Genomic DNA, 16647 nt, shown 5'->3' on the forward strand with positions numbered 1-16647 from the left:
ATTAATTTTGCTTCCAATCTCCACCCCTCCATCATTTTCACATGGTCCATCTCTGACACTTCCCTTCCCTTCCCTGACCTCTCTGTCTCAATTTCTGGTGATAGACTGTCCACCAATATTCATTACAAGCCTACCGACTCCCACAGCTACCTCGACTACAGCTCCTCACACCCAGCTTCCTGTAAGGACTCAATCCCATTCTCTCAGTTCCTTCGCCTCCGTCGCATCTGTTCTGATGATGCTACCTTCAAAAACAGTTCCTCTGACATGTCCTCCTTCTTCCTTAACCGAGGTTTTCCACCCACGGTGATTGACAGGGCCCTCAACCGTGTCCGGCCCATATCCCACGCATCCACCCTCACACCTTCCTCTCCCTCCCAGAAACATGATAGGGTCCCCCTTGTCCTCACTTATCACCCCACCAGCCTCCGCATTCAAAGGATCATCCTTCGCCATTTCCGCCAACTCCAGCATGATGCCACCACCAAACACATCTTCCCTTCACCCCCCCCAGCGGCATTCCGCAGGGATCGTTCCCTCCGGGACACCCTGGTCCACTCCTCCATCACCCCCTACACCTCAACCCCCTCCCACGGCACCTTCCCATGCAACCGCAGAAGGTGCAACACCTGCCCCTTTACTTCCTCCCTCCTCATCGTCCAAGGGCCCAAACACTCCTTTCAAGTGAAGCAGCATTTCACTTGCACTTCCCTCAATTTAGTCTATTGCATTCGCTGCTCCCAATGCGGTTTCCTCTACATTGGAGAGACCAAACGCAGACTGGGCGACCACTTTGCAGAACACCTTCGGTCTGTCCGCAAGCACGACCCAGACCTCCCTGTCGCTTGCCATTTCAACACTCCACCCTGCTCTCATGCCCACATGTCCGTCCTTGGCTTGCTGCAATGTTCCAGTGAAGCTCAACGCAAACTGGAGGAACAGCACCTCATCTTCCGACTAGGCACTTTACAGCCTGCCGGACTTAATATTGAGTTCAACAACTTCAGATCATGAACTCTCTCCTCCATCCCCACCTACATTTATAAATTTTTTAAAAATATATTTTTCTTTTCCCACCTATTTCCATTATTTTTAAATGTATTTCCATCCATTGTTTTATCTCTGCCTTTTAGCCTATTTCAATCCCTTCCCCCCACCCCACCCCCACTAGGACCATCTGTCACTTGCTCGTCCTGCTTTCTACCCTTAATGTTATCATTAGCACATTCCTTAGCTAATATCACCACCGTCAACACCCTTTTGTCTATGACATCTTTGGCAATCTATTCTTTGCCTCCACCTATCACTGGCCCTCTACCCAGCTCTACCTGTCCCCCCCCCCCCCCCCCCCAACCAACCAGCTTATATTTCACCTCATTTCTATATTTCTTAGTTCTGGTGAAGAGTCATACGGACTCGAAACATTAACTGTGTTCCTCTCCGTAGATGCTGTCCGACCTGCTGAGTTTTTCCAGCTATTTTTGTTTTTGTTTCAGATTTCCAACATCCGCAGTATTTTGCTTTTTATCAGAAATGAGAAGTTGAGCCCAAACAAAATGGATATACGAATCTGTCTTTGGCTTATCCATGAGGCATAGATGGTGAAACATTGCAGCCATTAAGTTGGGTGATTCCGGTAGAGCTGGCTTTGGCAGCTTAGCAGTTGGTTTGGAGACACTGGGTCCTGCAGCTTAGCTGAAGGAGCTGTCCTGGTTCCTTTTTGGCTGTGGCTTTGCTGACTAGCCTCCAGCAACAGGGAGAGAAAGAAAGAGAGAAGCATGCTGCGAGCTGCAGGGATGCCTAGTTGATCTCCTTCTGCTGTCACTCTCACAGCACAAACTGGGCACACCAGAAGTGGAACACACAGGTCAGGTCGGCAGCTGGCTTTTTAACCCATTTTCTTGTGTATTCCTGGAAGGGAAAAAAAAAAAGACATGCCTTTCTTAAAAAGTTCGATACGCCTGTAAGTAAGTCGGGGCTGTAATCCACCTGTCGTGACAACTCGAAGGGATTTTAGTTTTCTGAGGTAGCATAATCGTGGCATTGTTCCTGGATGGGTCTCAGCTCCAGAGAGAAAGGAAAGCTATGTGGAGGGAAGAGTCCTGCAGAATCACTGTTTCTCTCTCTCTCTCTCTCTCTCTCTCGGCAGACTTGGCAAAAACAGAAGGCAAAAACATGTCAGAAAAATAAAGGTGACTGGAAGCTACAGATGAGGGGGAAATGAGCCCTGTTAATTCTGTAAGACGCATACCTGCGACCGGGGGGTGTGGTGAATGGACTAATGGTCACCACATCTGTGCACTGTCCTCTCCAATTCGCTTGCCATCTACTTTGACACCTAGATACTTGTAGCTAGTAACTATTTCAATGTCCACATCATGAATCTTCACAGTCGTTAAATGGCTTTTACCTAAAGCTTATAACCTGTTCATTTGTCTTGCTTTCGCTCAGTTTAAGATGTTATTGCACCGCTTTACAAGCCTGCGTTCCTACAGCTTCTGTTATTCCCTATGAGACTCACAAGTACGGTATCATCAGCATACTTCAGGACCACTATGTCGTCGTATCCCGATCGGCTATCGTGCGTAGAGAGGGTACGCAGCCCCGAGGAGACCCAGTGCCCGTTAACATGGGGCTAAAAGCTGTTGGGAGGGGAAATCTCTGGTCCGAAGTAGGAGACCAGAGTTAGCGTCAAGGCTTCTCGATTTTTCAATAAACTCGAATGGTCACACGGTATGAAAAACCTGAAGATAAATCTCTTTCTACCGCCTTATGAATTTACCATTCACCAGGACTAACACCATAAGCTGCCAAGACCCTCACTGCAGCACAATTCAAACAAGCCCAGGGCAGTGTCCAGCACAACAGCGGGACCCGAACACATTCTCCCCCTCTGCCTGCTCTCCGTTCAGCTTCCCTGCTCTCTTTTCTCTGCCTATCAACCTCAACAGAACAGCGGGCAGCGCTGTCCATCTGGTCCAATGACACACCGATACATAAGGAAACCGTGTTTTCCGAAAGAGAATTGGATAGGTTGACCAGCGGTTCAAGAAGGCAGTTCCCCACTGCCTGCTCAAGGGCAATTAGGGATGGGCAATAAATGCAGGCTTAGCCAGCAATGCCCCCATTCCCTGAATGAATAAAATAAAACAGAGTTGAAGGAATGAATAGTGCGGGGATACAGGGAAAGAGCGGAGGAGGAGGACAAGCTGAGTTGCTCTTTAGAAGAGTCGGCGCAGGGCTTGATAGGCTGAATGGCCTTCTTCGGTGCTGAACTATTTTATAAGTCTTTAAGACATGGTGAGGGATCCAGGTATCGGAGACGGTGAGAGATCCGGGGAATCGGAGGCGATGAGGGCTCCGGGTATCGGAGACACTGAGGGATCCGGGTATCGGAGACGGTGAGGGCTCCGGGTATCGGAGACGGTGAGGGATCCGGTTATCGGAGACAGTGAGGGATCCGGGCATCGGAGATGGTGAGGGACCCGGGTATCGGAGACGGTGAGGGACCCGGGTATCGGAGACGGTGAGGGACCCGGGTATCGGAGACGGTGAGGGACCCGGGTATCGGAAACGGTGAGGGATCCGGGTATCAGAGACGGTGAGGGACCCGGGTATCAGGGATGGCGAGGGATCCTGGTATCAGAGATGGTGAGGGATCTGGGTATTGACGACGGTGAGGGATCCGGGTATCAGGGATGATGAGGGATCTGGGTATCGAGGACGATGAGGGATTTGGGTATCGCAGACATGGAAGTGATGTGGGACTGGTGGAGGGAGTGATGGATGTGTGGAGGAGTCAGGCTCTGTGGGCACTAGGACCACACGGCCCTGGTTAAAGGAGAATCTGCGCAGTAACGCCCTCCGTCGTCTGGCTCCAGGGATGAGGATCTTCAGTTCTGTGCACAGATTGGAGAGGCTGGGGCTGTTCTCCTTGGGGAAGGGAAGGCTGAGAGGGGATCTGAAGGAGGTGTTCAGAATCATGAGGGGCCTGGACAGAGTGGATGGGCTGGGGGTGGGGGCAGAATCTGTTCCCATTGGCAGAATGATTGGGAACCAGGCGGGCACAGATTTAAGGTGATTGAGCAATGAGTGAAGAGGAAAAACTGTTTACCCCAAACCCAAACCCAAACCTAAACCCCAAATCCCAACCCCAAACCCAAACACCAAACCCCAAAATCAAACCTGAATCCCAAACCCAAACCAAAACCCTAAACCCCAAACCCAAACCAAAACCCTAAACCCCAACCCCAAACCCAAACCAAAATCCTAAACCCCAAACCCAAACCCCAAACCCCAAACCCAATCTCCAAGCCCAAACCCAAACCTCAAACCCAACCCCCAAACCCAAACCCCAAAACCCAAACCCCAAACCCAATCCCAAACCCCAAAACCCAAACCCCAAACACAAACCCCAAACCCAATCCCCAAACTTAACCCCAAAACCCAACCCCCAAACCCCAAATCCAAACCCCAAACACAAAACCCAATCTTAAAACACAAATCCCAAAGCCAAACCCAAAACCCAAACTCCAATCCCAAACCCAAAGCCCAAGCCCTAAACCCCAAACACAAAGTCCAAACCTCACACCCCAAACTGCACAAACCCAAACCCCAAAACCAAAACCCCAAACCCCAAAACCAAACCCCAAATCCAAACCCAAAACCCCAACCCAAACCCCAAACCCCAAAACCAAACCCAAACCCAAACCCCAAACCTCACACCCCAAAGCACATACCCAAACCCAAACAGAAAACTCCAAACCCCAAACTAAAACCCAAACCCTAAACCCAAACCCAAACCCAAACCCCAACCCCAAGCTCAAACACAAACGCCAAACCAAAACCCCAAATCCCAAACCACACAACCAAACCCCAAACCCAAACCCCAAACCCAAACACCAAAACCAACCCCAAACCCAAACCCCAAGCCCAAACCCAAACCCAAACCCCAAACTGAAACCCCAAAATCAAACCCCAAACTCAAACCCCAAACCTCACACCCCAAAGCACATACCCAAACCCAAACCCAAACAGAAAACTCCAAACCCCAAACTAAAACCCAAACCCCAAACCTCAAAGCCAAACACAAACCCCAAAACCCAAACCCCAAACCCCAAACCCAAACCCCAAACCCCAAATCCAAACCCAAACCCCACACCCAATCCCCAAGCCCAAACCCCAAAACCAAACCCAAACCCCAAACCCAAACCCCAAACCCAAGCCCAAACCCCAAAACCAAACCCAAACCCCAAACTCAAACCCAAACCTCAAACCCAATCCCCAAACCCAAACCCCAAAACCCAAGCCCAAAACCCAAGACCCAAACCCCAAATCCAATCCCCAAACCCCAAAACCAAACCCAAACCCAAACCCCAAACCCAAACACCAAAACCAAACCCAAACCCAAACCCCAAACCCAAATCCCAAAACCCAAACCCAAGCCCCAAACCCCAAAACCAAACCCAAACCCCAAACCTAAACCCCAAACCCAATCCCCAAGCCTAAACCCCAAACCCAATCCCCAAACCCAAACCCCAAAACCCAAACCGCAAAACCCAAACCCAAACCCCAACCCAAACCCCAAACCCAATCCCAAACCCCAAAACCCAAACTCCAAACCCAATCCCCAAACTCAACCCCAAAACCCAACCCCCAAACCCCAAACACAAAACCCAAACTTGAAACACAAATCCCAAACCCAAAGCCAAACCCAAAACCCCAAAACCCAAACTCCAATGCCAAACCCAAAGCCCAAGGCCTAACCCCAAACGCAAACTCCAAACCTCACACCCCAAACTGCACAAACCCAAACCCCAAAACCAAACCCAAACCCCAAACCCAAATCCAAACCACAAGCCCAAACCCTAAACCCAAACCCCAAACCTCACACCCCAAAGCACATACCCAAACCCAAACAGAAAACTCCAAACCCCAAACTAAAACCCAAACCCCAAACCCAAACCCAAACCCCAAACTCAAACACAAACACCAAACCAAAACCCCAAATCCCAAACCACACAACCAAACCCAAAACCCAAACCCCAAACCCAAATACCAAAACCAAACCCAAACCCCAAACCCCAAAATCAAACCCCAAACCAAAACCCAAACCCCAAAACCAAACCCCAAATCCAAACCCAAAACCCCAAAACCCAAACCCAAACCCCAAACCCCAAAACCAAACCCAAACCCCAAACCCAAATCCAAACCACAAGCCCAAACCCCAAACCCAAACCCCAAACCTCACACCCCAAAGCACATACCCAAACCCAAACAGAAAACTCCAAACCCCAAACTAAAACCCAAACCCCAAACCCAAACCCAAACCCAAACCCAAACCCCAAACTCAAACACAAACACCAAACCAAAACCCCAAATCCCAAACCACACAACCAAACCCCAAACCCAAACCCCAAACCCCAAACCCAAACCCCAAACCCAAACACCAAAACCAAACCCAAACCCAAACACCAAACCCCAAAATCAAACCCCAAACCAAAACCCAAATCCAAACCCAAACCAAAACACCAAACCCAAAACCCAAACCCCAAACTCAAACCCCATACCCCAGACCCAAACCCCAAACACAAATCCAAACCCAAAACCTAAACCCCAAACGCCAGACCCAAACACCAAATCCCAAACCCAAATCCCAAATCCAAACTCCAAACACAAACCCTAAGCCAAACCCCCAGACACAAACCCCAAACTGCAAACAAATACCCAAACCCCAAACCCAACACCCAAAATCAAACCCAAACCCTAACCCCAAATCTCACACTCCAAACCCCAAACTCAAACCCCAAACCCAAACACAAACCAAAACCTAAACCCCAAACCTGAACCCCAAACCCCAAAACCAAACCCTTACCCCAATCCCAAACCCCAAAGCCAAACTCCAATGCCAAACCCCAAACCACAAACTACAAACCAAAACCCAAACCCCAAACCTGAACCCAATCCCCAAAACCAAATCCCCAATCCAAACTGCAAACCCAAACACAAACCCTAAACCCAAACCCCAAACTCAAAACCCCAAACCCATACACCAAATCGAAACCCGAAAACCAACCCACAAACGCAAACCCCCAATCCCAAAGTCAAATTCAAAATCCCAAACCCAAACCCCAAACCCGAACCCCAAACCCAAACACGAAACCCAAACCCAAACCCCAAACCCCAAACCCAAACCCAAACCAAACCACAAACCCCAAACCCAAACCCCAAACCCAAACCCAAACCCCAAACCCAAACCCAAACCCCAAACCCAAACCCCTAAACACAAACCGCAGACCCCAAACTCAAACTCAAAATCCCAAACCCAAGCCCCAAACCCAAACCCCAAACCAAAAACCCAAACCCAGACACGAACCCCAAACCCAAACCCCAAATCCTATGCCCAAACCCCAAACCCAAAATCAAAACCAAACCCCAAACCCAAACCTCAAATCTCACACTCCAAACTCCAAACTCAAACCCCAAACCCAAACTCAAACCTCAAACCCAGACACCAGGCCCAAACCCCAAACCCAAACTCCAAACACAAACCCCAAACTGCAGACAAAAACCCCAATCCCAAACCGCAAACCCAAACTCCAATGCCAAACCCCAATCCACAAACCAAAACCCAAACCCCAAACCTGAACCCAATCCCCAAAACCAAACCCCCAATCCAAACCCCAAACCCAAACCCTAAACCCAAACCCCAAACCCAAACCCCAAACCCAAACATGAACCCCAAACCCCAAACCCAAACCCGAACCCCAAACCCCAAACCCAAACCCAAACCCCAAACCCAAACCCCAAACCCAAACCCTAAACCCTAAACCCAAACCCAAACCCCAAACCCAAACCCAAACCCAAACCCTAAACCCCAAACCCAAAAACGGGACCTCAAACCCAAACCCAAACCCCAAACTCAAACCCAAAAACCCAAACCCACACCCCAAGCCCCAAACCCCGACCCCAACCCCAACCCCAAACACGGACCCCAAACCCCAAACCCCAAACCCAAACCCCGAACCCAAACCAAACCCCAAACCCAAACCCCAAACCCAAACCCCAAACACAAACACCAAACACAAACCCCAAACCCCTAAACCCAAACCCCAAACCCTAAACCCCAAACCCAAACCCAAACCTCAACCCCAAACCCAAACCCCAAACACCAAACACAAACTCCAAACCCCTAAACCCAAACCCCAAACCCAAACCCAAACCCAAACCCCAAACCCAAACCCAAAACCCAAACCCCAAACCCAAACCTCCAAATCAAACACAAACCCCACAACCCAAACACAAACCTCCAACCCACATACAAACCCCAACCAAAACACAACCTCCAAATCAAACACAAACCCCCAACCCAAACGCAAACCCCCAACCCAAACGCAAACCCCATAACCCAAGCACAAACCCCACAACCCAAGCACAAACCCCCAACCCAAACACAAACCGCTAGCCCAAACACAACCCCCCAACCCAAACACAAACCCCTAGCCCAAACATAACCCCCCAACCCAAACGCAAACACAAAAGCCCAACCTAAACACATTTCCTCTGGGGACGTGAGGAGGTCCATGGATTTGAGGTTGACAAGTCTCCTGTTTGTGTTATAGGAACTGGCTGAATTCCACAATTGTCTTAAAAAGGTTACCCAGGCTGAGGAAGGTGAGATACTCACTTTACATATTGTCACCCTGTCAACGTGATTCTGTGTCAACACTCACACACACACACCCACACACATTCACACACACACACACACACACACACACAATCACACATGCACTCACACACACACTCTCACACACACTCACACACAGGCATACACATTCACACACACACACACAATCACACACACACCCACACACAGGCACACACATTCACACGCACACACATTCACACACGCACTCACACTCACGCATTTACATGCACTCACACACAGGCACACACATTCACACACACACACATTCACACACGCACTCACACTCACGCATTTACACGCACTCACACACACACATACTCACACACACACACACATACACAGATACTCACACACAATCACACATGCACACACACACAAACACACAAAACACACAATCACACACAGACAATCTCACAGACACACCCACACACAGGCAGACACACATTGCACAGACAGTTGCACACACACACACAAGAGTGCAGGAGGCCATGCCGGGAGCAGCACCAGGCAGACCTAAACATGAGGTGTCAACCTGGTGAAGCTATAACACAGGACGACTTGCGTGCCAAACAGCACAAGCAGCAAGTGATAGACAGAGCTCAGCGAGATGTTGTGCGCGTGCAACGCTTGCCTGGTACCGTCCCGCGCCATTTTGCAGCCGGACAGGTCGGGCGCGTGCCCGCCCACGGGGCGCGTAAAACTATGGCCGCAAGTCTTCGTTCTAGTAGAGAACCCAATGAGAAAGGGTTTAAAAGTACAATTCTGCAGTTAAAGTTAGCTGTGGGCATCCGTCAAGCATTCAAAGTAAAACCCCCACCACCAAGTGGTTTAGCTGATGGGATGTTGGACACAAAAGCTTCAGAGAGGTTCGACCCCTCGACGAGCGGAGAGGCATTTGAGGGTCCTCGATATCTCCCCACCCCTGCAATATCTCTGATGTTCTGAAGGGAAAGTTGGACGTTTAGACCCATCTAAACCCCAGGTTACGTCACCTTTGGCAGCGATGGGCGCTGCCTCTCTGATTAGATTCCTCCTTCTCAATCAGCCCTCAAGAGTCAGGGCTTTAGCCGAAATCTGGTTAACGTTTGCCTATAATAAGCCCCAATGTCTACCCTGGTTCCTTCCGATCCCTTCCATTTCATCATGAAGTGCTTTTAAACTTTTAACAGGGAAACAGAGGGTTTTTTTTTTTTTTTAAATCGCTTTGTTGTTCCCCGGCCTGGGTAGGGCTGTATCCCTATAATATCGATTGGTTTTTTTTGGAATCGGGGTGTCTGGACATGTCCAACTCTGATTCGCTGAGCTACGTTTTAGGGATGTCTTCTTGATGGAGAATGGGAATGGTACCAGCCTTGTGCTATCATTGATCTTGCCTGAACACTCCCTTTGATAGCGAAGGAGGCAGTTAAGCTTTTCTGTGCTTCCATATAAGGGAAGGAAGCTCAGCGATACCTGGTGGATGGTACAGATGAGACAACATCTGTTTATAGTGCGAAGCAGAGCTGTCCGTGTATATGCCTGAGGGCTTCTGCGTAAAAATGGGTATCCATGAATCCCTGCCCACTTTCTCAACACTAGAATATAATGTCCTAAACACATATGAATTCTATCTATTCACCATGTATTTCCTTGGCATTCACTGATGATTGCACAATGTTCGGCACCATTCGCGACTCCTCAGATACTGAAGCAGTCCATGTCCAAATGCAGCAAGACCTGGACAATATCCAAGCTTGGGATGATGCTCGACACCGTCCAGGACAAAGCAGCCCCGCTTGATCGGCACCCCATCCACAAACATTCACTCCCTCCACCACCGACGCACAGTAGCAGCAGTGTGAGTACCATCTACAAGATGCACTGCAGAAACTCACCAAGACTCCTTAGACAGCATCTTCCAAACCCACGACCTCTACCACCTAGAAGGACAAGGGGAGGCCATGGCATAGTGGTATTGTCACTGGGCTAGTATTCCAGGGGACCTGGGTTCGAATCCCACCGTGTGGTCTCCTCCTCACCAACCTGCCTGCCTCAGGTGCATCTGTCCATGACAGTATCGGTAGGAGTGACCACCGCACAGTCACTGTGGAGACAAAGTCCCGCCTTCACACTGAGGATACCCTCCATCGCATTGTGTGGCGCTACCAACATGCTAAATGGGACAGATTTCAAACAGATCTAGCAACTCAAATTCACCATCCCGATGGCGAATTTGAATTCAATAAAAATCTGCAATTAGATCATTGTCAATTGTAAAAACCCACCTGGTTCACTGATGCCCTTTAGAGAAGGACACTAGTGACTCCAGAATCACAGCAATGTGGTTGACTCTGAAATGGCCTAGCACCCAGCACTGACCTAGGCACTGGAAACATCAATCTCAGCCCTGTTGACCCTGCAAAGTCCTCCTGACTAACATCTGGTGGCTCGTGCTGTCTCACAGACTAGTCAAGCAACAGCCTGACATAGTCACCCTCACAGAATCATACATTACAGATAATGTCCCAGACACCACCCCTGGGTAAGTCCTGCCCCATGGGCAGGACAGGCCCAGCAGAGGTGGTGCCACAGTGGTATACAGTCAGAGGGAGTTGCCCTGGGAGTCCTCAACGTAGGCTCTGGACCCCATGAAATCTCATGGCATCAGGTCAAACATGGGCAAGGAAACCTCCTGCCGATTACCACGTACCGCCCTCCCTCAGCTGATGAATCAGTGCTCCTCCATGTTGAACACCACTTGGAGGAAGCACTGAGGGTGGCAAGGGCACAGAATGTACTCTGGGTGGGGGACTTCAATGTCCATCACCAAGAGTGGCTCGGTAGCACCACTACTGACCGAGCTGGCCGAGTCCTAAAGGATATAGCTGCTAGACTGGGTCTGCGGCAGGTGGTGAGGGAACCAACAAGAGGGAAAAACCTACTTGACCTCATCCTCACCAACCTGCCTGCCACAGGTGTATCTGTCCATGATGGCATCGGTAGGAGTGACCACCTCATCGTCCTTGCGAAGACGAAGTCCCACCTTCACATTGAGGATACCCTCCATCGTGTTGTGTGGCACTACCACCGTGCTAAATGGGATAGATTTCAAACAGATCTAGCAACTCAGGACTAGGCATCCAAGAGGCGCTGTGGGCCATCAGCAGCAGCAGAATTGTACTCAAACCTATAACCTCATGGCCCAGCATATCCCCCACTCTACCATTACCACCAAGCCAGGGGATCAACCCTGGTTCAATGAAGAGTGCAGGAGGGCATGCCAGGAACACACACACAGTACCTCACTCACACAAACACTCTCTCTCTCTCACACACACTCTCTCTCTCCCCACACTCTCTCTCACACGCACACACACCCTCTCTCTCTCTCTCTCTCTCTCTCACACACGTGCCCTTGCTCTGTTTTCGAGAAGCTAACATATTTTTAACAGCAGTTGATTAAAGTTCTGTTCTGATGCTACAGGTCTGATAGAAGATGGATTTAACAAGGGCCCTATTATAAATGTCTCGTGGCTGAGGTTCCACCAGAACGAGCTTGTCGAGGTGACTGAATCATTGTTGCATTCCCCGAGTCCCAGTTTGTTCTATTCCAAATTTCTATCTGATTAGACAAATCAAACTCTCCCCTTCCCAGCCTCCCAACATCCAAATTCCAGAGGCTTCGCATCAACAGAACATCCACTGAAATCACCGCCCCCTGTGATCATCGAATTACACTGGCGCCTGGTCCCGGGTCAACTTCATCTTAAAGCTCTCCTCCTTATTTTCAAATCGCCACATGCTTTGTCCCTCCCTATCTCTGTAACCTCCTCCAGCCCCTACACCCCTCCCTATCTCTGTACCCTCCTCCAGCCCCTACACCCCTCCCTATCTCTGTAACCTCCTCCAGCCCCTACACCCCTCCCTATCTCTGTACCCTCCTCCAGCCCCTACACCCCTCCCTATCTCTGTACCCTCCTCCAGCCCCTACACCCCTCCCTATCTCTGTAACCTCCTCCAGCCCCAACACCCCTCCCTATCTCTGTAACCTCCTCCAGCCCCTACACCCCTCCCTATCTCTAGAACCTCCTCCAGCCCCTACACCCCTCCCTATCTCTGTACCCTCCTCCAGCCCCTACACCCCTCCCTATCTCTGTACCCTCCTCCAGCCCCTACACCCCTCCCTATCTCTGTAACCTCCTCCAGACCCTAAAACCCTCCGCGACCTCTGTAACCTCCTCCAGCCCCTACACCCCTCCCTATCTCTGTAACCTCCTCCATCCCCTACAACTCTCCCTATCTCTGTAACCTTCTCCAGCCCCTACACCCCTCCCTATCTCTGTAACCTCCTCCAGCCCCTACACTCCTCCCTATCCCTGTACCCTCCTCCAGCCCCTACACCCCTCCCTATCTCTGTAACCTCCTCCAGCCCCTACACCCCTCCCTATCTCTGTAACCTCCTCCAGCCCCTACACCCCTCCCCATCTCTGTAACCTCCTCCAGCCCCTACACCCCTCCCTATCTCTGTAACCTCCCCAGCCCCTACACCCCTCCCTATCTCTGTAACCTCCTCCAGCCCCTACAACCCTCTCTATCTCTGTGACCTTCTCCAGCCCCTACACCCCTCCCTATCTCTGTAACCTCCTCCAGCCCCTACACTCCTCCCTATCCCTGTACCCTCCTCCAGCCCCTACACCCCTCCCTATCTCTGTAACCTCCTCCAGCCCCTACACCCCTCCCTATCTCTGTAACCTCCTCCAGCCCCTACACCCCTCCCTATCTCTGTAACCTCCTCCAGCCCCTACACCCCTCCCTATCTCTGTAACCTCCTCCAGCCCCTACACCCCTCCCTATCTCTGTAACCTCCTCCAGCCCCTACACCCCTCCCTATCTCTGTAACCTCCTCCAGCCCCTACACCCCTCCCTATCTCTGTAACCTCCTCCAACCCCTACACCCCTCCCTATCTCTGTAACCTCCTCCAACCCCTACACCCCTCCCTATCTCTGTAACCTCCTTCAGCCCCTACACCCCTCCCTATCTCTATAACCTCCTCCAGCTCCTACAACCCTTCAAGATCTCTGCGCTCCTCCAATTCCAGCTATTGCCCATCCACCGATTCCCATCGCTCCACCATTGGCGCCGTGCCTTCAGCTGCCTGGGGGGCCCTGAGCTCTGGAATTCCCCTCCTAAACCTCTCCAACTCTGTCTCTTTCCCAACCCCTCCAGCCGCACTCTCTCTCTCTCTCTCCCCTCCTCTAAGATGCTCCTCTTTGACTTGGCCTTGGATCACCACCATGAATCTCTAGATAAAAACAAAAAGCTAAAAGCTACTGCGGATGCTGGAAATCCAAAACAAAAACAGAATTACCTGGAAAAACTCAGCAGGTCTGGCAGCATCGGCGGAGAAGAAATCAGTTAACGTTTCGAGCCTTCATGGCCCTTCGGCAGAACTGAAGCATAGTTAGGAGAAGGGAGAAATATAAATTGGTTTAAGGTGGGTGGGGGCTGGGGAGAGAGAGAGAGAGAGACATTGAGGGTGTGGTGATTGTGGAGATGAGCAGATAATCAAAAGATGTCACAGACAAAAGGGTCAAAGAGGTGTTTTGTCGGAGAAAAGTGCTAATTAAGAATGGAAGACAGGATATTCAAAGTACAGCTCTAGTGGGGGTGGGGTGGACAGACTAACAAGGTTTTAGTTTTAATTAAAATAATGGAAATAGGTGGGAAAAGAAGAATCTATATAAATTATTGAAAAAAAAGGCGGGATGGGGGGAGGGGGAGTTTAAGATCTAAAGTTGTTGAATTCAATATTCAGTCCAAAAGGCTGTAAAGTGCCTAGTCGGAAGATGAGGTGCTGTTCCTCCAGTTTGCGTTGGGCTTCACTGGAACAATGCAGCAAGCCAAGGACAGACATGTGGGCAAGAGAACAGGGTGGAGTGTTAAAATGGCAAGCGACAGGGAGGTTTGGGTCTTTCTTGCAGACAGACCGCAGGTGTTCCGCAAAACGGTCGCCCAGTTTGCGTTTGGTCTCTCCAATGTAGAGGAGACCGCATTGGAGCAACGAATGCAGTAGACTAAGTTTAGGGGGAAATGCAAGTGAAATGCTGCTTCACTTGAAAGGAGTGTTTGGGCCCTTGGACGGTGAGGAGAGAGGAAGTGAAGGGGCAGATGTTGCATCTTCTGCGTAGGCATGGGGAGGTGCCATAGATGGGGGTTGAGGAGTAGGGGGTGATGGAGGAGTGGACCAGGGTGTCCCGGAGGGAACGATCCCTACGGAATGCCGCCAGGGGGGGTGAAGGGAAGATGTGTTTGGTGGTGGCATCATGCTGGAGTTGGCGGAAATGGCGGAGGATGACCTTTGAATGCGGAGGCTGGTGGGGTGATAAGTGAGGACAAGGGGGACCCTATCATGTTTCTGGGAAGGAGGAGAAGGCGTGAGGGAGGATGCGCGGGATATGGGCCGGACACGGTTGAGGGCCCTGTCGACAGGGTGGTGTGGGGAGGGGGTGGGTCTGGGTGGGGTGGGGAGGGGGTGGGTCTGGGTGGGGTGGGGAGGGGGTGGGTCTGGGTGGTGTGGGGAGTAGGTGGGTCTGGGTGGTGTGGGGAGGGGGTGGGTCTGGGTGGTGTGGGGAGGGGGTGGGTCTGGCTGGTGTGGGGCTGGGTGGTGTGGGGTGGGGGTGGGTCTGGGTGGTGTGGGGAGGGGGTGGGTCTGGGTGGTGTGGGGGAGGGGGTGGGTCTGGGTGGTGTGGGGAGGGGTGGGTCTGGGTGGTGTGGGGAGGGGGTGGGTCTGGGTGGTGTGGGGAGGGGGTGGGTGGTGTGGGGAGGGGGTGGGCTGGGTGGTGTGGGGAGTGGGTGGGTCTGGGTGTTGTGGGGAGGGGGTGGGTCTGGGTGGTGTGGGGAGGGGGTGGGTCTGGGTGGTGTGGGGAGTGGGTGGGTCTGGGTGGTGTGGGGAGGGGGTGGGTCTGGGTGGTGTGGGGAGGGGGTGGGTGGTGTGGGGAGGGGTTGGGGTCTGGGTGGTGTGGGGAGGGGGTGGGTCTGGGTGGTGTGGGGTGGGGGTGGGTCTGGGTGGTGTGGGGAGGGGGTGGGTCTGGGTGGTGTGGGGAGGGGGTGGGTCTGGGTGGTGTGGGGAGCGGGTGGGTCTGGGTGGTGTGGGGAGGGGGTGGGTCTGGGTGGTGTGGGGAGGGGGTGGGTCTGGGTGGTGTGGGGGAGGGGGTGGGTCTGGGTGGTGTGGGGAGGGGGTGGGTCTGGGTGGGGTGGGAGGGGGTGGGTCTGGGTGGGGTGGGGAGGGGGTGGGTCTGGGTGGGGTGGGGAGGGGGTGGGTGGTGTGGGGTGGGGGTGGGTCTGGGTGGTGTGGGGAGGGGGTGGGTCTGGGTGGTGTGGGGAGTGGGTGGGTCTGGGTGGTGTGGGGAGGGGGTGGGGTCTGGGTGGTGTGGGGTGGGGGTGGGTCTGGGTGGTGTGGGGAGGGGGTGGGTCTGGGTGGTGTGGGGAGGGGGTGGGTCTGGGTGGTATGGGGAGTGGGTGGGTCTGGGTGGTGTGGGTCTGGGTGGTGTGGGGAGGGGGTGGGTCTGGGTGGGGTGGGGAGGGGGTGGGTGGTGTGGGGAGGGGGTGGGTGGGGTGGGGAGGGGGTGGGTCTGGGTGGTGTGGGGAGGGGTGGGTCTGGGTGGGGTGGGGAGGGGGTGGTGGTGTGGGGAGGGGGTGGGTGGGGTGGGGAGGGGGTGGGTCTGGGTGGTGTGGGGAGGGGGTGGGTCTGGGTGGGGTGGGGAGGGGGTGGGTCTGGGTGGTGTGGGGAGGGGGTGGGTCTGGGTGGGGTGGGGAGGGGGTGGGTCTGGGTGGTGTGGGGAGGGGGTGGGGTCTGGGTGGTGTGGGGAGGGGGTGGGTCTGGGTGGTGTGGGGCGGGGGTGGGTCTGGGTGGTGTGGGGAGGGGGTGGGTGGGGTGGGGCAGGGGCCAGAGTGGCTG

The sequence above is a fragment of the Cetorhinus maximus genome, unplaced genomic scaffold (genome assembly GCF_964194155.1).
Source record: "Cetorhinus maximus unplaced genomic scaffold, sCetMax3.hap1.1 HAP1_SCAFFOLD_2894, whole genome shotgun sequence".
Classification (NCBI taxonomy): Eukaryota; Metazoa; Chordata; class Chondrichthyes; order Lamniformes; family Cetorhinidae; genus Cetorhinus; species Cetorhinus maximus.